Source organism: Hylobates moloch, unplaced genomic scaffold (assembly GCF_009828535.3).
Source record: "Hylobates moloch isolate HMO894 unplaced genomic scaffold, HMol_V3 SCAFFOLD_23, whole genome shotgun sequence".
NCBI classification, from domain to species: domain Eukaryota; kingdom Metazoa; phylum Chordata; class Mammalia; order Primates; family Hylobatidae; genus Hylobates; species Hylobates moloch.
The window spans coordinates 20,568,772-20,593,437 of record NW_026652298.1 but is presented as its reverse complement, the minus strand read 5'-3'; the positions used below and the strand labels follow the sequence as shown (position 1 = coordinate 20,593,437).

The 24,666-nt window shown below is 39.2% G+C and overlaps 1 long non-coding RNA gene across 2 annotated transcripts in view; it reads left to right on the top strand.

Moving 5' to 3' along the window:
* Positions 1 to 201: 201 nt before the first annotated feature.
* LOC116462544 (uncharacterized) overlaps positions 202 to 24,666 on the top strand; it is a 112,426-nt gene continuing 87,961 nt past the window's right edge. For both annotated transcript variants that reach the window (XR_009211818.1, XR_009211817.1), the window contains exon 1: positions 202 to 380. This is a non-coding gene — a long non-coding RNA (uncharacterized LOC116462544). The remainder of the gene's footprint in view (positions 381 to 24,666) is intronic.

Sequence of the window (24,666 nt, the reverse complement as noted above, 5' to 3'; positions counted from 1 at the left end):
TGTGGGACAAACATTCTGACAATAAAGGGAATAAAAAAGTTATCCTCAATATTTAACCTCATCAAGTGAACTATTTTCATTTATAATGTTTCTAATGGGCTGGGAGAGATAGTGTAAATGTAGCAAAATGTCCACAATTAATCAATCTAGGTGAAAAGCTCTTGGTTCCATTTTTTTGTCTTTCCTTTTTTTCTATAAAGTTGAAATTTTTCAAGATGAAAAGTTGCTAAAGAAAGAGAAAGGGAAGCGGTTTGCTCCAGTGCTCCTCTTTCTACCTTCCCACTGACTGGGAAGTGGCCGTTAGCAGAGCCACAGCCTTGGATTAGAGATAAGAGGCACATGCTGAGGAAGGTGGAGTCTCCCCCACAGCCCTGGACCAGGTACGTCTGTGCTAGTGTTCAACACGGAAATAAACACCTATCTTATTTAACAACAACAAAATGATAACACAACCACTTTTAGTTATCAATGTGGTTTCTGGACTTCCTGGGTCCAATCTCAGCTCCTCCGCTTGCTAATTAGGTGAGTTATTGAAACCTCACTGTGTCCCAGTTCACGTGTTTTAAATGGGCATAATATCACTTTTCCATAGGGTTGTTTTGAACATTGGTCACAACATGTGACACATGTAGAATAGTGCCTGGCATACAGTAAGCATTCAACACATGTAATTACTATTACATGCATTTAATACGTGTATCACATGTAATTAAATATAACTATTAAACACCAACAAAGTTGACAATGAACTGCAAACCTGTCTCTGAGGGACACTAGGCAAGTTTTTGTGGAAGAGAAGTCAGAGGAAGAAAGTGAGTTTCATATTGGTTTGGGATTTGAGATAGTTCTGCAATAAAAGGAATGTTGGTGTCAAACTAGGTATAAATCTGTATTTTATGTGATAAACAACCTATAAAAAGGCCATAGGAAAAGCAAGTCTATTCATTTACTTTCAGTCTCCAGTGCCAACAAAAGCCAAGAAGAACCTCTGGGGCAATCAGTCTGTGAGTGCCTGAGATATATTGCTGTCACAAAGGGGTCAGTGAGGGCCAGTTGAGACAGTGCTAGGCTGACAGACAAGGACCTGGGCTTCCAGCTCTGCCACCTACCAACTGTGTGATTTCTCTGATTTTAGTTTCCCCATCTGCAGGAGGGGGTTTGATTTTAAAGATCTGGATTCTTAAGTAAGCATTGCCTGGAGGAGTTTCTTTGAATTTAAGCAGAGATCATTCAATAATGCTTCACCTTTCATTTCCAATATAGCGGGCAGATATTTATTGTTATGCCAGTCCTCTGATGCCTACTGACTCAACCATGCCCTCAGCTTTACAGCCTGATGCACTTATCTGGGTGGAGACGTTTGCTTTCCTGCATGGATACTTGTTCGTTTGTTCATTCATTCATTCATTCATTCATTTAATATATATGTGCCAGGCTCTATGCTAGGCTCTGGCTATACAATGGTAAACAAAACAGTCATAGTCTCTGCGTCTTGACATATAGAGTCTCATGGATGAGGCAGCCAATAAACAAGGAAGCCAACAAAAGAAAATATACTTATAGAATTGTGTTAGGCACTATAAAGGAACACAACGAGCATCACTTGGCAGCTAGCTGGGAGATTTCTGAGGACATGAATTTAGGCAATCATCTGAAGGTGGTAAAACCCCAGTCATTAGAAGAGATGGTGGTTGGGTGGAGACAATGAGCTAAGTGGAGGGACTAGGCAAAGGTAAAATTGCCAAGAGGTCTTGTTAGTTTTAAGACAGTATAGAGTTAATGCTTCATGTTCTTACTATGAATATTGTAACTTAAACTTTTTTCTAGTATCTTTTTGAAAAACAAAACAAAAATGAAAGACAAACTATACTTAAAAATTGAAGAAATAGATGTTAATTATTTTAAAAAGTTGAAAAATAGAGATATGCCACCAACAAGGGGAAAGGAAGCTCTCTTTTATTACTCTCAGATATAATCACTTTAGTAGTATTAGGCATTATATCTACATCAATCTCTGCATCTATGTCTCTGCTGCTGAGCCTGTGTCTGTATCCGCATCTGTTTCCATTTTCATTTCCATATCTATATCTATCTCCAAGGAAGCATGTAGCTTGTATTATTTTACAACTTGCTTTTTTATTTGTGAAACAAATCCCAGGCATCATATCATTTCATCTGTAAATATTTCATCATACACACATATTTTTCCTGGGGGGGTTCATACTGTACTGAGGTGGTAAGGGAGGTAACAATGACAGCTATCAATCATTGCATTTGGGCCACTGAGAATAATTGGACAAACAGTTCTTACTCTAATAGCTTTCCAATAATAGCAGCAACAATCATTAACATTTATTTAACATTTACAACTTTATCCCAATTTTCTCATTTTATCCTGTTAGGAAGCATTTTTTACTCATTTTACAGACAAGGAAATGGAGGATCAAAGAAGTGACACAGACATCCTCAACTTGACAAAAGAGGAGAGACACTGCTTACACATTGTCAGTCTAGGTCTGAATTCTCTGCATCTTGATGTCTTCTGATTACCAGGATATGCCCAGTGCTCCTGAACTCTAGTTAACAAGATGTGTTGGGATTTTAATTGGATATTAATTAATAATTTGGACTGGAAGTGTTTCCTCAGCAAAACAGAGCAGATAAGACCAAAGTAAATATTCGATACTGTATTTAGTAAGATCCCACTTTTAAGAACTTACTGGCACATATGCAATGTAAAAGAATTATACCTTCCAAAAAATATAAATAGGCCCTCAAATTCTAGGAAATACTGGATACCAAGTGAGCTGTTTGATTTCATTTCTGCCTGTGAGTTTTTCAGTTTCTTATAAAGTAACATGTTCTTTCCTAGCATATACATTTGAACACAAATTTCAAGTCTTGAGTCATATTATTAAGCACAAAGAGCTAGATATGTAACCCACGGATAGGGAGGCAACAATGGATGTGCTTCCTCTCCAGCAGAGGAAATCAAGCCCTCCTCCTTGTTATTCCAGTCTATCACAGCAAACTGATTACTTGGATGCATTTTGAATAGCTCATCTAAAATGACTTGAGGCAAGCAGACACTTGAGATTTTATAATCAACCTTTGGGCTTCTATAGATCATTCCTATGCACAGAGGGCACTTTTGACAGATGAACGAACATGCATGGGTTTTGCTGGGGATTAAACTGGTCATTCTTGTATGCTATTAAAAGATTTTCTATCTGGGTTGCCAGATTTCTGCAGGGACAGAGAAACAAGTATTTTTTAACTTGAAAAGATTCCATGACACTACTAGTAATAATAATAATTAACCTTTCCATCATGCTTTGTAGTTTATCAGGAGCTTCTAATTATCTTATTAACAACACATTGAATTTAGCATTCTTTTCACTTTCAATGTTTTAGATGAGGGAACTTAGACTAAGAGACATTTAGTGACTGGAAACCATGTGCTTCAAGCATGGGTTCCAGTGTTTTCTGTAGCAATTTGTTGCCTTGCACACTCAGCGATCATAATGAACAATAAGATTTCAGTTCAAGCGATGGTGCTAATATCTTTCTTGGATGATGAAGGTTATCTAAAGAGGAGACAATCCAATCTGCCACCTTCTTATGCTTCCAGCTCTGCTGAGGGAGTGCATTTTGCTTCCAGCACAGTGCTCAGCTCACACAGTTCCCATGGAAACCCAGGGGCTACGGAGGTGTCTAGACCCTGTTTGGCACTCTAACCAGAAGTATTCCCAGAGACTACAAGCACACTGCACAACTTGGCTCAGTTTCAAACTGGAGACAGGCAGAGAAGGAAAGATCTTCCTCCCCTACTTCCCTGGGGAGGCCCTGAGGAGACTTCCTTTTTGTTAGTTGTTTCCAAATTGTCCCTATCTGAGTGGTTCTCAAACGGTGGGTCTTGGCGTGGTCATGAAGGGCCTGCAAGAAGATAAGGGCACCAAGCATGGCCTGTGGCTGAGATAAATGAAGCATCTCTCATATATGTGTTATGATTTTTCAAGTAAATGAGGCTGTTATTGGGCTTAATTAAAATAAAAACTATACTAATGCTAAATGACGAGTTAATGGGTGCAGCACACCAACATGGCACATGTATACATATGTAACAACCTGCACATTGTGCACATGTACCCTAAAACTTAAAGTATCATAATAATAAAATAAAATAAAAATAAAAAATAAAATAAAATAAAAACTAATTTAAGAGCAATGCTAAATAGCTTTTTGCCATGATGTATTTTTGTAACCAGTGATTATGAAAACTACTGCCACTCTCACATGGGGAATAGCGGAATTGTTTACTGTGAAACTCTGCTCTTATAGGGAAGGCTGGGAACCCCTGCTTACTTCCAGGGGAGCAGGGCTGCGATATGCAGCTGATGATGTTCTCTTCTTTATGTTGCTTACAGCTATGATGGCTCCCATTATTGATGGGACACACAGTCTCATTCTTTGGGGTTAGAGCCACAAGGATCCTCAGAGATCAGCTAGTCAGAGTCCTCGTTCTAAAGATGAAGAACCTAAAGCCAGGAGAGGTGGAGTGACTTGCCTGAGGTCATATACTTAGTGGAGGCAGGCTGGACCCAGGTCTGAAGTCCTCTGACTCTTTTGAGTCCAGAGTACCCATTTGGCTGCCACAATCTATAGTAGCCCTTAATTATAATGGCCTCATTACCTGAATCTTCATAGCAATAGGTGGTAGACAGTCTCATTCCCCTTTTATAGATGGAGAGGCTGAGGCACTAGGCAATCAGGAACTTGCCCAGAGTCATCCATCTAGCGTATATGAATTGGGCTGTACCCCCAGGGCACCTCAAAGCCCATGTGCTTGACTACTGCACCATATATACATGGGGTCATATGACATTATTTTGTGATCTGCTTTTTTCACTTAAAAATATATCATTAAATTTTTCACTAATGTTTTCTACCCCATGATTTCAATTTTATTATATACATTATACTCTGGTATGAGCAGCTTCACTATCAAATTTCACTAATGGAAACAGTGCTAAATTTTGCAGAAAATTCTTTGTTATTTCCTTAGGCTAAATTCCCAGAAATTAAATTGCTGGACTAAATTTAGGCATACACATTTAAAAATATTTTGCTATGTGTATTAGTCTGCTTGGACCATCATAACAAAATACCACAGACTGTGGTTTCAATAATAGAAATTAATTTTCTCACTGTTCTGGAGGCAGCAAGGTTCCAGCAGTGTTTGATGTCTGGTAAGGGCTCTCTTCCTGGCTTGCAGGCTACCACTATGTCCTCCCATGGCCCTTCCCCTGTGTGTACATCAGAGAGAGATAGGTCTCTGGCCTCTCTTTCTCTTATTATAAGGACACTAGTCCCATCGGATTAGGGACTCACCCTTATGACCTCATGTAACCTTAATTACCTACTTAAAGTCCCTATCTCCAAATATAGTCACTTTGACGGTTAGGACTTCAACACATGAATCTGGAGGAGGGAGGAACAATTCAGCTCTAAGGACAGTATTCCAAACTGTCCTTTAGATGGGATGTACAGTTGATGTGTCTGGTGCATGAAGAGCTTTCCCCTGAACCCTTGTCAACACAGTATTGTTTAAAAATATTTGTCAATTTGATGGCTAAAAAATAATCTTTTGTGGTTCTAATTGCAATAATTTTTCATACATATACATTTTGGATGCATTTCCTATTTATTCTGTTTATCCGTTTTTCTATTTGTTATTTATCATTCGAGACTTACTTAGGTGTATATACTTTTTGTCATATACTACTAAATTTTCTTGCAGGTCATTTTTACTTTATAATTTTATGAGTATCACTTTTTAAATTTTATTGTGATTTATTAGATAATATTATACTTTAAAATATGATTTTTAATTACCAGCATGTATCTTTGCTTCTTTATTTTATTTTGTTTTTATTTATTTATTTTTTTGAGATGGAGTTTCACTCTTGTTGCCCAGGCTAGAGTGCAATGGCGTGATCTCGGCTCATCACAACCTCCACCTCCCAGGTTCAAGTGATTCTCCTGCCTCAGCCTCCTGAGTATCTGGGATTACAGGCATGTGCCACCACACCCGGCTAATTTTTTGTATTTTTCTTTTAGTAGAGACAGGGTTTCTCCATGTTGATCAGGCTGGTCTCAAACTCCCGACCTCAGGCGATCCACCAGCCTCGGCTTCCCAAAGTGCTGGGATTAGAGGCATGAGTCACCATGCCCGGCCTTGCTTCTTTATTTTATACAGGAAATACAAATTTATTATAGCAAACCTAAGAGGCATAGACAAGCAAGACAAAGAAAAAAATCACTTAGATGTAACCCCTGTAGACATTTTTGGGTATAGCCTTTCAGACTTAACCATGCAAATATATACATGTGAATATCTATGTTATACATAGACTTTTAAAAGTTTTGTAAAAATGGGATCATACTTGTACCAAACCCGGTTTATGCAACAGCCCAAATCTGTTTGGTCCTGCTTCTCCTTGCTTCTCTGATGGAGCTGCCCTAGGTAGCCCTGGTGACCACCCCTGCCCCTGCCACTGGCACCACCTCCAACGAGACACACCGTGAGTGTCTCTGGATGGGACCCACAGAGGCCATAGCATTCCCAGTGGCTGCTTGGAGAGGCCAGGCAACACAACCCAGAGAAGGAAGGAGAGAGGGCTATTGCCCTGTGGGGGGACTTTGACAGTGAGAAACAAAAGATGGAAGGGACTAGCAGAAAAAGGATTCATCTTGCCTTCATCCAGTGGACTGTTCTGACAAGCAGCGGTATGGGCACCTCTTTAGAGATGTTTTGTTTGTGCAACATTGTGATACTTAATAATGCATCATGATGAATTTGCTCTCCCTCCTTCCCTGCCTCATTTTTCTGCTTCCTTCATTCATGTTTCCTTAGGATTGCACCTCCAAAAAAGCACTGGAACAAAAATGTTTGCCTCACACTCTATATCCTGGCAAATTTTGGCTAAGACTCTTTTTGTATTTTTATCCCACTGTGGCAAATAGATTTGTTTAATTTTGAGCAATTAGCTTTAACTATCTTGAGTGTTGTGTTGAGAAAGATTCTGAAGCTCTGCTCTAAGCTGAAAAGAGAGTCATGGTTGAAAAGTAATACCTGTGATGTGTGTTTGGAATGGGCTTGGCAGAGTGGTAGAATGTGTAAGCTGAACTGACTTCCTGAAAGATCATCCTAGTTTATATAGCAGTATACTGAACCCTACATACATACAGTACTATGTTTTTCTCCTATACACATATATGTATAATAAATTCTAATTTATAAATTAGGCACAGTAAGAGATTAACAACAATAACTGCAATAACTGATAATAAAATAGAACAATTGTAACAATATACTGTGATAAAAGTTCTATGAATGTGGCAAATCCCAGCCAGGCATCCTGCCTCTCTGCCTTCTGCACTTTTGCTGTTTCCTGTCACTTCTCCTTTGAATTCCAGTGTCATCTCTGGATAATGTATTTGAAATGTGACTGTTTATACACTATTTTGGTTCTTCTAAGTGGAAGGAGTGGGCATAAAATGCTTCTGGTCAGTCATCTTGAAGCCCACTCCCCAGGCACAGGGAAGTTTTAGGGAAATGAAACTGTGCCATATGATACTGTAATGTTGGATACGTGTCAAACTCTCTTTCTCTCTCTCTCAAAATATCTTATCGTCTGTACTAACCTATTTTCAGATTGGAGTTGATCACTGGTAACTAAAACTGTGGATACTGGGGGACTACTGTATATGATTGTCATTATTTTAAAATGTTTCTTCTTATGTTGCAGATTTTCTTCTAAAACAATTTTTCTTTCTCTTGGTGTACACCCTTTAGAAATTCTTTACTGAGAATCTCAGGTTTTGTTCTTCTGAAATATTTTTATTCATTTTTGAGTGGCAGGTTTTTAGAGTATAAAATTTGAGATTCATGATTATTTATTTTCACTGAGCACATTTAAGAAATTATTTTAAGTGGCCTCCACTGTTAGTTTTGAAGTCAACTGTCAGTCTACTTGTCTCTTCTTTGTAGATAATTTATATAGTTTCCAGCTGCTCTTAAGATAGACTCTGTATTCTAAGTGTTCTTCTATCTTACTATGATGTGTGTAGATGTACCTTTATATTTATTTATTCTGTTTGGAATTCGTTGTGCTTCTTGATTTAAAAATGCATGTAATATTCTGGAATATTATTTATACAGTCTCTTCAAGTGTTGTCATTCCTTTATTCTTTTTTCTTTTTTTTTTTTTTGAGATGGAGTCTTGTTCTTTCGCCTAGGCTAGGGTAAAGTGTCATGATTGCAGCTCACTGTAACCTCCACCTCCTGGGTTCAAGCGATTCTCCTGCCTTAGCCCTTGGAGTAGCTGGGATTACAGGTGTGTGCCACCATGCCCAGCTAATTTTTGTATTTTTAGTAGAGACAAGGTTTTTCCATGTTGGCCAGTTTGGTCTTGAACTCCTTACCTCAGGTGATCCACCTGCCTTGGCCTCCCAAAGTACTAGGATTACAGGCATGAGCCACTGCTCCCGGCCTCCTTTATTCTTTTCGTAATCTCTGCTGTTACTGAAACTCTGAGTAGACGTATGTTGGTCCTTCTCATTCTTTTCTCTGTATCTCTTAACTTCATTGCTATATATGAAGTGTGTGTATAAGTACATGTGTGTGTGTAGTTTTTATCTCTTTATGCTGCATTGTGTATAACTTTTTTCAGATTCATTAATTCTTTCTATTTCTAATCTGCTGTTTAATTCATCCATTAAGCTTTTTTTCCATCATGTTCCTTTAAATATAGTTAATAGACTTTATTTTTTAGAGCAGTTTTAGGTCCACAGCAAAGCTGAATGTAAAGTACATAGAGTTCCCACATAACCTCTTGCTACACACATTCCAGCCTCCCCACCATGCACATCCAACACCAGTGTGGTCCAGTTGTTGTAATCAATGAACCAAAACTGATACTTCATTATAAACCAAAATCCATAGTTTAAGATTAACTTTTTATGTACATTATATAGGTTTTGACAAATATTTAATGACACATATCCACTGTTATAGCATCATATCGAATAGTTTCATTGGCCTAAATATTCTCTGTGCCTGAGGGGTGGACTTCAAGATGACTGACTGGAAGCATTTCATGCCTTCCACTTAGAAGAACCAAAATAGTGTATAAACAGTTTCACTTCAAATATATTATCCAAGAGAAGACACTGGAATTCAACAGAGAAGTGACAGGAAACACCAGAAGTAGAGAAGGAGAAGGTGGAGAGGCAGCACCCCTGGCCAGGATTTGCTGAGAGCCATGAGTAACTTCTTCATGTGAGGAAAGAGTGAGTGAAAGCCTTCTAGTGCCGCACATCCTCACTGTGAATCATGCAATGCTGGCCACAAAATTACCTCTCAACCCTCCTAATCCCTGAAACCAACATGGGGGAGTTGCCAGGAGACCATGGGATGAAATGACACCAGGGAGGGAGCTCGTGCTGGGTCCCATACCTTTTCAAAGACATAAGAAGCTATAGCAAGGCCCCATTGTCAAACCCATGCTTTGACAGACTGTAGACTGTCCTGGAGCACAGTGGCACTGGGACTGAGGTGTTATGGAAACTCAGGCTATGGTTGCTGGGACTAGGGAGTGAGCTGGGAGCATTCCTGCAGTTGGGACCAAGAAATGAGTGAGGTGTGGGCTGCAGCTGCTAATGCTAGGAAGTGAGCACTGCTGAGACGAAGACCAGAAGGCAAGTGGTGCATGAGTTGCCACTGGGATTTGGTCACCAGCTGGATGGGGGGTCCTGCAGCCTGGTTGGGGACATTACTAGGTCCAGGCTACTGCTACCAGGGCTGGAGGGCAAGCCCCACCAGGACTGGGACATGAGAGGGCTATGCATTTTCTACTTGCTTGTGCAGCCTTGGACACTGTGTATGGCTGCACCCTCTCCAGTGGCAGAGCCTCAGCACTGTTGCTACCACCCCTCAGCCAAGCACTCTGCCAGGAGTCCAAGGGATGCCCCACCCTTGCCTACCATGGATGCTGCCAGCTTTTACCCTTGCAGGGCCTGAATATAAGCCCACCCAACCTGGCTTCCCTCCTACACCCCTGCAGCAGAGCACATGGCCTGGGGTCCTGGAATTGCCCAACCTAACCCACCACATTGGGCATCAGGGCACTCCTCCTGGGGGCCTGAGGTTGGGCCTAAACTCTCGACCACTGCCATCTTAGTTGGCACCTACCTGCAAGTGCCACCTATAGGCCTGGGGTCTGGCCCACCCAGCTCATTTCAGCCACTGCCAGTATCAACACACACTGCTTGGAACCCAGAGAATTGTCCTGCCAATGCTACTGTCATTGCCCATCCCACACTAGCTGCCCAGGGGACCAAGAATCCACGCACTCTCCTAGTTCACTGCTGCCACTATCAGCATCTAAGTAAGCCACTTGGAAGCCCAAGAATTATCCACTTAAAACATAGAATGGCTGAATAAATTTTAAAAGCCATGATCCAACTGCATGCTGCTTACAAGAAACTCATCTTACCAGTAAATACATAAAGACTGAAAGTTAAGGGATGGAAAAATATACACCATGCAATAAAAACCAAAAGTAAGCAGGAGCAGCTATATGTATATCAGATAAAACACACTTTAAATCAACAACAGTATAAAAAGAAAGGCAAAGAAAGTCATTACATAATAATAAAGGCATCAATCCACCAAGAGGATTTCACAATTCTAAATATATATGTGCTCAACACTAGAGCACCCAGATTCATAAAGCAAATATTACTAGATCTAAAGAGAGAGACAGACTGTAATACAATAATAGTGGGGGACTTTACCACTATTATTATTTTGATATTAGGGTGATGTTTGCCTTGTAGAATGAGTTGGGGAAAATTCCCCCCTCTTTTATTTTTTGGAATAGTTTCAGGAGGATTAGTATTATTTCTTCTTTGTGTGTTTGGTAGACTTTGGCTGTGAATCCATCTGGTCCTGGGCTTTTCTTTTTGGGAAACTTTTTATTGAATCTCATACTACTATCAGTCTGTTCAGGTCATCTATTTCTTCACCACCATTAGACAGATCATCTAGATAGAAAATCTAGATTAAAAAACATTGGATTTGGACTGTACTTTAGACCAAATGAACCTAACATTTACAGAACATTCTATCCAACAAGTGCAGAATATACATTCTTTTAATCAACACATAGAACATTCTCCACACTAGACTATATGTAAAGCTGCAAAATAAATCTAAAAAATTTTTTCAAAATTGAAGTCATATCATGTATCCTTTTAGACCACGATGGAGTAAAAATAGAAATCAATACCAAGAGGAACTTTGGAAACTATATAATTACATGGAAATTAAACAACATGTTCCTAGTGACCATTGGATCAATGCAGCAATCAAGATGGAAATAAAAGCATTTCTTGAAACAAATGAAAATGGAAACACAATTTACCAGAACCTGTGGGATATAACAAAAGCAATGCTAAGGGGGAAGTTTATAGCAACAAATGCCTACATTAAAAGAGTGGAAAGATTACAAATGAACAATCTAACAATGTACCTCAAGGAAGTAGGAAAATAAGAACAAATCAAACCCCAAATTAGCAGAAGAAAAGAGATAATAAAGATCAGAGCAGAGCTAAATGAAATAGACTAACAAAACACTACAAAGGATCAATGAAATGAAAAGTTGGTTATTTGAAAAGATAGACAGAGTGGCTCACGTCTGTAATCCCAGCACTTTGGGAGACCAAGGTGGGCAGATCACGAGGTCAGGAGATTGAGACCAACTTGGCTAACACGGTGAACCCCGTCTCAACTAAAAATACAAAAAATCAGCTGGGCATGGTGGCGGGCGCCTGTAGTGCCAGCTACTTGGGAGGCTGAGGCAGGAGAATGGTGTGAACCCAGGAGGCAGAGCTTGCAGTGAGCCGAGATGGTGCCACTGTCCTCTAGCCTGAGTGACAGAGTGAAATTCTGTCTCAAAAAAAAAAAAAAAGATAAACAAAACTGATAAACTTCCAGCTAAATTGACCAAGAAAAGAAAAAAGAACCAAATAAACAAAATTAAAAATGAAAAAGAAGACATTATAACTGATACAACAGAAATACAAAAGTTATCAGAGACTATTATGAACAACATGCTGACAAACTGGAAAATCTAGAATAAGTGGATAAATTTCTGGAAACATGCAACTTCCCAAGATGGAATCAGGAAGAAATAGATGACCTGAACAGACTGATAGTAAGTACGAGATTCAATTAGTAATAAAAAGTTCCCCAAAAAAGAAAAGCCCAGGACCAGATGGATTCACAGCCAAAGTCTACCAAACACACAAAGAAGAAATAATACTAATCCTCCTGAAACTATTCCAAAAAATAAAAGAGGCGGGAATTTTCCCTAACTCATTCTACAAGGCAAACATCACCCTAATATCAAAACCAGACAAGGGCACAACCAAAAACAAACAAAACAAAACAACAAGTCTATTTCCCTGATGAACATAGACACAAAAATTCTCAACAAAAATACTAGTAAACCAAATCCAATAGCACAATAAAAGGATAATAAATCACAAACAAGTAGGATTTATATCAGAATGCAAGGATGTTTAATGCCTACAAATAAAAAATCATGCATATCACATCAAAAGAACAAAAGACAAAAACCCTATGGTTATCTCAACAGATGCAGAAAAAGCATTTGATAAAATTCAACATCCTTTCTTCATAAAAACTCTCACCAAACGAGGCAGAGAAGGAACATACCTCAAAATAATAAAGGCATGTATGACAGACCCACAGCTAACAACATATTGAATGGGAAAAACTTAAAAGCCTTTTTTTCTAAGGACTGGAACAAGACCAGGATGTGCACTTTCACCACTCCTAGCCAGAACAACCAGGCAAGAGAAATAAATAAAAGGCATCCAACTTGGAAAAGAGGCAGTCCAATTGTCCCTCTTTGCTGATGATATGATCTTATATCTAGAAAAACCCAAAGACTCCATCAATAAACTCTTAGATTTGATAAATAAATTCAGTAAAGTTGCAGGATACAAAATCAATGTACAAAAATTGTAGCATTTCTGTATACCAATAATGATATAGTTTGGAAAAAAAATCAAGACACCAATCTCATTTACAGCAGCTACTAACAAATACCTAGGAATAAATTTAACCAAGGAGATGAAAGATCTCTGCAAGGAAAACTACAAAACATTAAAGAAATAGAAGATGACACAAACAAATAGAAAACATTCCATGATGATGTATTGGAAGAATTGATATTGTTAAAATGACTATATTGCCCACAGCAATCCACATGTTCAGTGCAATCCCTATAAAAAGATCAACATCATTTTTCACATAATTAGAAAAAACAATCCAAAAATCCATATGGAAACCAAAAGGAACTCTAATAACAAAAGCAATCCTGAGGAAAAAGAACAAAGCTGGAGGCATCACATTATCTGATTTCAAAATATATTGCAAGGCTATACTAACCAAAACAGCATGGTATTGATATAAAAATAGACACATAGGTTCATGGAACAGAATAGAGAACCCAGGAATAAACCATATATTTACAGCCAACTAAACTTTGACAAAGCCAACAAGAGGTTAAATTGGTGAAAGGATACCCTCTTCAACAAATAGTGCTGGGAAAACTGGATGGCCATGTAGAGAAGACTGAAACCAGATCCCTATCTCTCACTGTATCGAAAAATCCACCAAAGTGGATTAAAGACTTAAATGTAAGACCTCAAACTATAAAAATGATAGAAGAAAACATAGGGAAAACTCTCCTGGACATTGGTTTAGACAAGAATTTATAACTAAGACCTCAAAAACACAGTCAACACAAACAAAAATAGACAAATGGCAAAGGAAACAATCAACAGAGTGAAGAGGCAACCTGTTGAATGGGAAAAAATATCGCAAACTATTCATCTGACTGGGTACTAATATCCAGAATATTCAAGGAACTCAAACAACTCAAAGGGAAAAAAATCCCATTAAGAAGTGGGCAAAGGACATGAATAGACATTTCTCATAAGGAGACGTTCAAATGGCCAACAGTTCTATGAAAAAATGCTCAACATCTCTAATTAAAGAAATGCAGGCCAGGTGCAGTTGTTCATACCTGTAATCCCAGCACTTTGGGAGGCTGAGAAAGGCAGATCACTTGAGGTCAGGAGTTCAAGACCAGCCTGGCCAACATGGTGAAACCCTGTCTCTACTAAAATACAAAAATTAGCCAGGCATGGTGGCAGGTACCTGTAATCCCAGCTACTTGGGAGGCAGAGGCAGGAGAATTGCTCGAACCCAGGAGGCGGAGTCCACAGTGAGCCAAGATCATGCCACTGCACTCCAGCCCGGGTGACAGAGCAAGAGTCCCTCTCAAAATAAAATAAAAAAGAGAAATGCAAATCAAAACCACAATGAGATATCACCTTCTACCAGTCAGAATGGCTCTTATTAAAAAGACAAAAAATAGGCCAGGCACAGTGACTCACGCCTGTAATCCCAGCACTTTGAGAGGCCGAGGCGGGTGGATCACGAGATCAGGAGATCAAGACCATCCTGGCCAACATGGTGAAACCATGTCTCTACTAAAAAAAAAATAAAAAATTAGCCGGGCATGATGGTGGGCGCCTGTAGTCCCAGCTACTCGGGAGGCTGAGGCAGGAGAATGGCGTGAACCTGGGAGGCAGAGCTTGCGGTGAGCCAAGATTGCACCACTGCACTCCAGCCTGGGTGACAGAGCGAGACTCCGTCTCAACAACAACAACAACAAAAAAAGACAAAAAATAACAGATGTTGGTGAGGACGCAGAGATGAGGGAACTCTTCTACACTGTTGGTGGGAATGTAAGCTAGTACAGCCACTATAGAAAACAATATGAAGATTAAAAAAAAAACACCTAAAAATAGAATAGCCATTCAATCTAGCAATCCTACTATTGGATAGCTACCCAAAGGAAAAGAAATCAATATATCAAAGGAAGACCTACCCGCACTCAAGTGTTTATTGCAGCACTAATCCAATAGCAAAGATGTGTAATCAACCTAAATGTTTATCAATGAATCAACAGATAAAGAAAATGTGGCATATACTGAATGGGCAAAAGCTGGAAGCCTCCCCTTTGAAAACTGGCACAAGACAAGGATGCTGTCTCTCACCACTCCTATTCAACATAGTACTGGAAGTTCTGGCAAGGGCAATCAGGCAAGAGAAAGAAATAAAGCGTATTCCAATAGGAAGAGAGGAAGTCGAATTGTCTCTGTTTGCAAATGACATGATTCTATATTTAGAAAACTCCATCATCTCAGTCCAAAAACTCCTTAAGCTGATAAGCAACTTCAGCAAAGTCTCAGGATATGAAATCAATGTGCAAAAATCACAAGCATTCCTATACATCAACAGTAGACAAGCAGAGAGCCAAATCATGAATAAACTCCCATTCACAATTGCTACAAAGAGAATAATATACCTAGAAATACAGCCAACAAGGGATGTGAAAGACCTCTTCAAAGAGAATTACAAACCACTGCTCAAGGAAATAAGAGAAGACATAAACAAATGGAAAAAAAATTCCATCTTCATGGATAGGAAGAATCAATATCATGAAAATGCCCATACTGTCCAAAGTAATTTATAGATTCAATGCTATTCCCATCAAACTACCATTGATATTCTTCACAGAATTAAAAAAACTACTTTAAATTTCATATGGAACCAAAAAAGAGCCCAAGTAGCCAAGACAAACCTAAACAAAAAGAACAAAGCTGGAAGGATTATGCAACCTGACTTCAAACTATACTACAAGCCTACAGTAACCAAAAAAGCATGGTACTGGTACCAAAATACACATAAGACCAATGGAACAGAACAGAGACCTCAGAAATAACACCACAGATTTACAACCATCTGATCTTCGACAAACCTGAGAAAAACAATCAATGAGGAAAGGATTCCCTATTAATAAATGGTGCTTGGCAAACTGGCTAGCCATATGCAGAAAACTGAAACTGGACCCCTTTCTCACATCTTATACAAAAAATAACTCAAGATGGATTAAAGACTTAGATGTAAAACACAAAACCACAAAAACCCTAGAAGAAAACCTGGTAATACCATTCAGGACATAGGCATGGGCAAAGACTTCATAACGAAAACACCAAAAGCAATTGCAACAAAAGCCAAAATTGACAAATGAGATCTAATTAAACTCAAGAGCTTCTGCACAGCAAAAGAAACTATTATCAGAGTGAACAGGCAACCTACAGAATGGGAGAAAATTTTTGCAATCTACCCATCTGACAAAGGTCTACTATCCAGAATCTACAAGTAACTTAAACATGTTTACAAGAAAAAAAAACTACACTGTCAAAAAGTGGGCAAAGGATACAAAAGAAGACATTTATGCAGCCAACAGATATATGAAAAAAAGCTAAACATCACTGATCATTAGAGAAATGCAAATCAAAACCACAATGAAATACCATCTCATACCAGTCAGAATGGTGATTAATAAAAAGTCAAGAAATAATAGATGCTGGAGAGGCTGTGGGAAAATGGGAACACTTTTACACTGTTGATTGGAATGTAAATTGGTTCAATCTTTGTGGAAGACAGTGTGGGGATTCCTCAAGGATCTAGAACCAGAAATAACATTTGACCCAGCAATCCCATTACTAGGTACATACCCAAAGAAATATAAATCATTCTACTATAAAGACACATGCACACATATGTTTAATGCAGCACTATTTACAATAGCAAAAACATGGAACCAACCCATATGCCCATCGATGATGGACTGGATAAAGAAAATGTGGTAAATATATACCATGGAATACTATGCAGCCATAAAAAGGAATGAGATCATGTCCTTCACAGGGACATGAATGAAGCTGGAAGCCGTCATCCTCAGCAAACCAACACGGGAACAGAAAACCAAACACCACATGTTCTCACTCATATGTGGGAGCTGAACAATGAGAAAACATGGACACAGGAAGGAGAACAGCACACTGGAGCCAGTTGCGGGGTTGGATGGGGGAAGGAAGAGCATTAGGCCAAATAGCTAATGCATGCTGGGCTTAAAACCTAGATGATGGGTTGATAGGTGCAGCAAACCACCATGGCACACGTATACCTATGTAACAAACCTGCACGTTATGCACTTGTATCCCAGAACTTAAAGTAAAAAAAAAAAAAAAAAAAAAAAAGTGGTATAAATACACAATAGAATACTTTCCAGCCACAAAAAAGAATGAAATCCTGTAATTTGCAGCAACATGGATGGAACTTGAGGTTATTATGTTAAGTGAAATAAGCCAGTCACAAAAAGGTAAATCTCACATGTTCCTGGTTACATGTGGGAGCTAAAAAATGTGATCACATGCAGGTAGAGAGTGGAAAGATAGATATCAGACTAGGAAGAGTGGGTGCTAGGGAGAGGGAAGGATGAAGAGAACTGGGTTGTAGGGTATAAACATATAGTAAAATAAAAGGAATAAATTCAATGCTCGATAGTAGAGTAGGATGACTATACTTAACAAAAATTGTCAGTTGTCATCCTGGCTGTACCAGTTGAAACTTACTAACTTGCCTGCACCTCAGTTTTTTCATTTATGAGGAACTGCATCACCCCCATGAGATCTTGGAGCCCTCTTCTAGCCTGGACATTTGCTGAAGAGCAGATTCTTTCATGAAACTGGCACCTGCAGCTGTCAGCTTTTGATTTATGGTTTAGTACACAATTTGCCCTGAGTACTTTTAAACAGATTTTATTTTAGCTTGAGTGTTTTACAGGACTCTTGTGTAGCTACTCTACTCAAGTAGAGTCTTATCTCACCTTGGAGATAACACTGAGACTGATATCTTGGAGAAAGCCTATGTAGAACCCTGGGGTTTCAATCCTCAGAGTCGATAGTGACACATTAGAAGGGAAGGCTTGGTTTGGGGACTGCTGTTTTAATCCTCTCCCTTTCTTCCTTTCATTCTCTCTCCTTCCTCTGATTTCCACTTGCCTACTTTCTCCCTCATTCCCTTCTTTCCACAAGTAAATATTTATTGACCATTTACAATATGGTGTGGAATGCAGGGGTGAACAAAACAAATATGGTCCTAGTCTTTAAAAAGCTTACAATCTAGTGAGGGAGACAGATACTAAACAAATATAACGTGCAGATTTGTGTCATAACATATTGGCACAAGAAATGTCACATCATTTTTATAAAAAATCAAATTAAGTTTAGCTTGGACAGATAATTATTTAGTCTAAGGGATACAAATATGTTTTTGGATAGTCTGTCTCCCTTCCCTGGGGTTTGCAAAATCCAGGAATTTATGAACTCCAAGGAATTAAGAAATACAGAAAACTTGAGAAAAGGCCTCTGGTCTTCAGGCCATCAACCGGCTGTGCAATGATCTCAGTCCAAGCCTCCAGTGTCCACTGGGAGGTGGGAGACTCTGCTGCTCCAGGCACCCACTCTCTTGGAGCCACATGCTATATTGATTTATGGTAATTCACTTGGAAATACTTCAGTTCGAGGAGTGTGATGTAAGTACAAACAAGTTAATCTGAACCAACAACTTGAAGTTGGTTAAGTAATAAAAGAGATCTTAGAAATAATTTTTGGGTAGGTGATATTAGTGGTATTTAAGATATCTCTTGGTTAGGAGTGATATAGCAAGAGCTGTAGCCCTGGTAGGAATAAAATATTAAAAGCTCAAGCTTGATAATTTGAGCTGGTAGTCCTTCCTTCTCCAGTTCACAGAGAATCCTGTTGACAGTTTCTAACATTAGAAGATCCTAACAGTCACCAAAAGGTCCTGACAGTCACAGTCTGATCAAGCTAGCCTAGATCTCTTTCTCGTATGCTTGGCCAATACTGTCTTATATATTTATTTAAATTGACAGGTAAAAATTGTAAATGTCTGTGGTGAACAACATGATGCTTTGATATATATATAAACATTGTGGAATGCCTAAATCACGCAATTTAACTTATGCATTGCCTTACATACTTTCACTTTTTGTGCCAAGAATACTTAAAATTTACTCTGTTAGCAATTTCCAAATATTCAATGTACTGTTATTAACTGTAGTCACCATGATGTACAATAGATCTCTTGAACTTATTCCTCCCGTCAATAAGGTCTTGATTGAGGTCCACAAAGCCACAGTGCATCATGCCCATGACATAATGCCATGTAGGCTCCCCACTGGAGATGGTGCCATCTAAGAAAGGCTGTGTGGGATGAGCCATCTGTCCCTGACCCTCCTGGGACTGACCACCCCTCTATTCTTTGTCACCTGCTCCTTCAATTGCTCCCTTTTCAGATGATCTAGTTCTACATGTTTTGAGATGTAGAATTTAACACATGGTGGACTAAATCTAAAGTCTCTGTGCTCTCCCCTGGGGAAAAGGAAACCTCTCACCACCTTGTGAGGGGAGAGCTTAACACCAATCAGACTTTCTTCTTGGGCCCACTGATGAGAAAAGACAGCCTGGGGTAATTTCTCAGTCAAGTTATTCTGCTACACAAATAATTACACAAATAAGAATTTTACTTTTAACTTGAATTTCTCTGAATTGTCCATCCAAGTTGAGTTAGCTATTTTTGAAGGTCTGATAGAATCTACTTGTTAGGACTTTTCCTGAAAGACATGAGAGAAATGGCAAATGAAACCCCAGACATGAGAATTTTTTTTTTTGTTTGGGCATACATACACTGAAGGATCCAGGGTAAGCATATTTCAAAGAAATCACCAATGTCCTTGAGGTAGTAATGAGGATTCTAAGGAGAATAATGTAAAAAGTTGAATGTTACATGTATTTACATTGTTCTCTAAGCCATTGGTCTAGTTCAGTCCTGGTGGGATATTTTGCTTTCTGAAACCATACTCACCCACACATACACATTGCAAAGCATAACAAAATCCCTTCAAAGAAGACAAAGCGTGATCTTCTGGGTCTTGCACTCCAATGAGTCTATAGTACCTAGTGCACAGAGATACTTTCTTTTTCTTTTGGCTGTACAAACAGAAGGAATCTAGCACTTTGATGAAAATACCAGACTTCTGCTCTACCTAGAGTGTACACATTTTCCCTGTGGATGTTTCCTCAGTTGAGATGATGAAAACATTGAACCAGAAAAAAACAAAACAAAACATCAATTTATGCTTCTGTTTGATGTCCTGCAAAATGGTGACAGGCATGAGTGCAGCACTCAAACAACAAATTGAACCACATGTATAATAAACAGGACTGAGCTTTCCTATAGCTATGAAAACATTATTATACATTCTCTGATTTGCAACATTTACATATCTCATTATGAGCTAGATGCTTAAAATGCTATAGAGGATTTCATTTCACCTCTTTTGTGCAATACATGGTTTCCAAGTATCTCATAAATCTTTATTTACTGAGTCTAGTGTCTTTTTAAATTTGCATTTGCAAACCATGATTGCATTATGTTCCTGGAACCCTGGGATATGAATTTACTATTGCATTTATCAGCAGCTTGGTTAGAGACTCTCTTATTAAGAAATGTTGGGGGAGGAATAATCACTGATAAAGACATATTTGAAATTCATCTGAACACATTCTTTTGTAGCAACAACAGACCTTAAATCTGCAAAAAAGAATACATTTGCAGATTTCATCTTTCATTTCAAGAAAACTTCCTTTAAATGTCTTGAATTTATACACTTTGGAATCTTATATACACTGTTAATTTGAATGTCCTTCCTTAAAGGCTGAGCTTTTAAAGAAAATAAATAAAGGGTAGAGCACTAATTGTCATTTTATCCTTGAGGGAGATTGCATTAATTTTTAATTTGCAGCATATTTGCATTTTACAGTGGCAACCAGGTCTGTGCATAATCTAGAAATCAAATTGTTCCTGATTCTCAACCTCTGATGAGCTATGCCACACTTAGAAGGTGGACAAGCGTGCATCTTGATGTGGAAAACAGGTTTTTCTTTACATTTTCTCAATCCTAGGAAGAATGGACATCACAAGAAACTGCCAAGGTAGAGAACATCATCTCTGCCCTCTAGAAGCTCACAGAGTAAAGGGATGATTTCCTAAGGATGGGGCTTTCACTGCTGGTGGTTCTGCAAAGATTGTATTCATACATAGACATCTTTTAAAATGTCAATAATGATACATTTTTTGTAATGTGTATTTGAAAAAAATGATATCGAAACCAATATTATTTCTCAGGACAAGGCTAAAGAAGGTGGCAATGCTGGATGAGTTAATACAAAGAAAAGTATATTAGTTTAATAATAATATGGCAGATACTAAGATAAGGCAAGTTTTCTCCACCAGCTGTTCTAACTGCCTGAATATCTGCAAGAGTCCTCCAGTCCTTCCCTACTCAAATCCATCCTTCCTTCCTTCCTTCCTTCCTTCCTTCCTTCCTTCCTTCCTTCCTTCCTCCCTTCCTCTCTTCCTCCCTTCCTTCCTCCCTTGCTTCCTCCCTTCCTCCCTTCCTCCCTTCCTTTCTTCTTTCCCTCCCTCCCTCCCTCCTTTTGAGACAGGGTCTCACTCTATCACCCAGGCTGGAGTGCAGTGGCAGGATCACTCACCACAGCCTTGACCTCCCAGGCTCAGGTAATCCTCCCACCTCAGCCTCCTGAGTATCTGGGACTACAGGTGCACGCCACCATGCCTGGCTACTTTTGGTATTTTTTGTAAAGATGAGGTTTTTGCCTTGTTGCCCAGGCTGGTCTCAAACTCCTGGACTCAAGTGATCTTCCCACCTCCACCTCCCAAAGTGGTTGGATTACAGGCATGAGCTGCTGCACCCAGCTTTCCCATCCTATTTCTGCTGGCACCCTACTTTCCCTTCCCAAGCCTCTAGCACCCTTACCCACTCTTTCTAGTCTTGGGTAACACGATGGTCATGAGACACCCCACCCTGCTTTGGCTTGCCCTCCGTGGGCTGCACCCACTGTCTAACTAGTCCCGATGACATGAGCCGGCTACCTCAGTCGGAAATGCAGAAGTCACTGGCCTTCTGTATTGATCTCGCTGGGAGCTGCAGACCAGAGCTGTTCCTATTTGGCCATCTTGTCAGCCACCTCATGCATTTTAATTACTAAACTCTTTCCTTGAATGCTCTATTTTCAGAGCTTATTTATGGCATGGTCATGCCTTCCCATAGCTGAAAACAAAATTGAGGGAAATAATTGTGCAAAATGTCTTTAACTAAACCTTATAATAACTTCTTTTTTCCAGCTGTATTTTAGGAAAAATTCTCAATATGGCCATATTTATACATGCTCTTTTATCCTATTGAAGAGCTAGAATCAGGAATGGACTCCTGTTTACAAATTTCTATGGTATACTTATAATCTGTGCTATATGATGTAATAAGGCGTATCTTATTTAGAAAATGCAGTTCTGGGGTAGAAGCTCTGAGTTAAATCAGTGCTATTTGGTCCTCCTGGCACATCTCCAGAGAGGATGAATGTTCAGTGGTATAGCATGGTGGTTCCATCCTCTTCAGTTCTTTCTGCAACTGTTGATTAAGCCCTCTGGCTGGGTTCTAATGGGTGGTGTTTTAATGTTTCCTTTTTCTTTTTGTTTTTTTGTTTTTTTGCACCAAAGAATCCTATATTTCCTGTTGATTTGTACTCTTGATTTCCTAGCCATTTTCGTGAATGCGACTTTGAGCCCCCATTATTCCTGTGATTTGCAGCCAGTAGGATGTTTTTCTTATTTCTGGCAGATCAAACATAGTTATTTGTATACCTTTTTCAGACATTATTCATCAAAATTATTATCAGAAAAGAAAATAATGGCAAGAAGGGAGCTTTGCTGAGTAAATGGAATAGACAGTGCTTCTAAATGGAGAAAAGTAGATTAGATCATATTAGAACTCACTGGTTAAGTGTCACAAACTGCGGGGGATCTGAAATTTAACCTTCCTTGCAAGCTAACAAGTTAGCCTCCCATAGTTTTATGGATACTGGTAGAAGACATAAGACTCCTGGATAAATAACAGTATTCCTCACAGCAATAGCAGCAGCTAGAGTATTAGCAATTTTGAGTGGGTTCCCTAACACCTAATTCTCATAGTGTGATACTAATAGGGCCAGATGACACCCGTGCAGGCACTGGATTGTATTACAGAGGGGAACCGTGAGCATAGAAAACCCAAATCTTTTATAATAGACAGTGAGCAAGCCTGCTTTTTGCTCTGGAAAGCAAAGTGCTCTGGGAAACACTCTGTCTTCCAAGACTTTTTGTTATACAAACACCCTTGCAAAGATAGTCTAGAACAAGGGAAGTCAGCGCCTTGCTTATAAGACATGTAGAAACATGAGAGACCAATGGACAATTGTCTCCCAAAACTGAGAACATAAAAGAACATGGTTTTCACTGCAGCGAGTCCTTGGCTATGAGAGTTATACATTAAGTGAACAAGTTAGCATCATAATGAATTAATATCAGGGCTACATGGGCAGTGCTAAAAGAGGTGTGCTTCTTTCTACTTACCTGATGCTTGTCTAGCATTTCCCTTCATCCTGCTTTTTGTTAGATTCCAAACACTATACACACACACACACACACACACATACATATATACACATATATGTACACACACACATACAGACACACTGTTTCACCCTGTTTATCTCTTACAGAACAGAGCACAGAGTTGATTGATAATGCTAAGAATAGTGTAGGAATTTAAGGATTGCTTATTCTTTATAGCTCAGAAGGCAGCTGTCTTGGGTTTCTTCAGGGCTAAAGATGATGAGGTTTTAGCATTTTTTGGCTATGTTATTTTCTAGTATTTTGGTCCAGTGTCTAGCAGAACCCTTGGCAAAAAATGGCCACCTGGAAAATCTGTTGACTCTGGCTCTGGCTACTGCTTTTTCAGCCATCCATGTCCTGGAGGACTTGGCTGAGATCTTGTTGAAAGGAGGCAAAGATGGGCTTGCTTCTCCAGTCAGATTGGGGAGGCTGCTTGTGAGGGGTAGGGGAATAACAAGAAGCCATTCGGGTGGTGAGAAGGAGGATACTCAGGAATGGGAAGAAAGGAAAGACTTCATATAGCTGTCTAATGACCTCAGTAGGTGGTGGGAAGCCAGGGTCTATTTAACTGGTTGTAAGCTGCAGTAATCAATTGCTTTGGGGGTCTTGTATTTTTTCTTATGAAAAATATTATTTCTACTTTTCATTTTTGGTAACATTTCCCTCCTAAATGCAAAAATAATGCATGCTTAGTATGTAAATTTGGGAAACACAGAAACATAAAAAAAAAAAAAATGACCCTAGCATTTGGGATCTGGTAACCTGAAGCTCCCCTCCACGCTCCTGGTAACATATATACCTTGGTGTATCTGGAGGCTGGATGGTAGAATGGTATTGTGAACAGGGTGTGGTCAGTGTCAAAGACAAAGCCAATCCTAGTTAAAGTGGTAAGTACAGATTTTATCAGTAATATACGATTGCAATGGGGAAAAGGGTCCTAAGCGTAGTGCACTCAATTTTAATTTGCACAGAGGTACCCATGGCATTTCAAAAGAGAATGAGGGAGTGTCGGTGGGAGTGGGGAGGTTGCTCAGTAGAGTGAAGGAAACATAAAA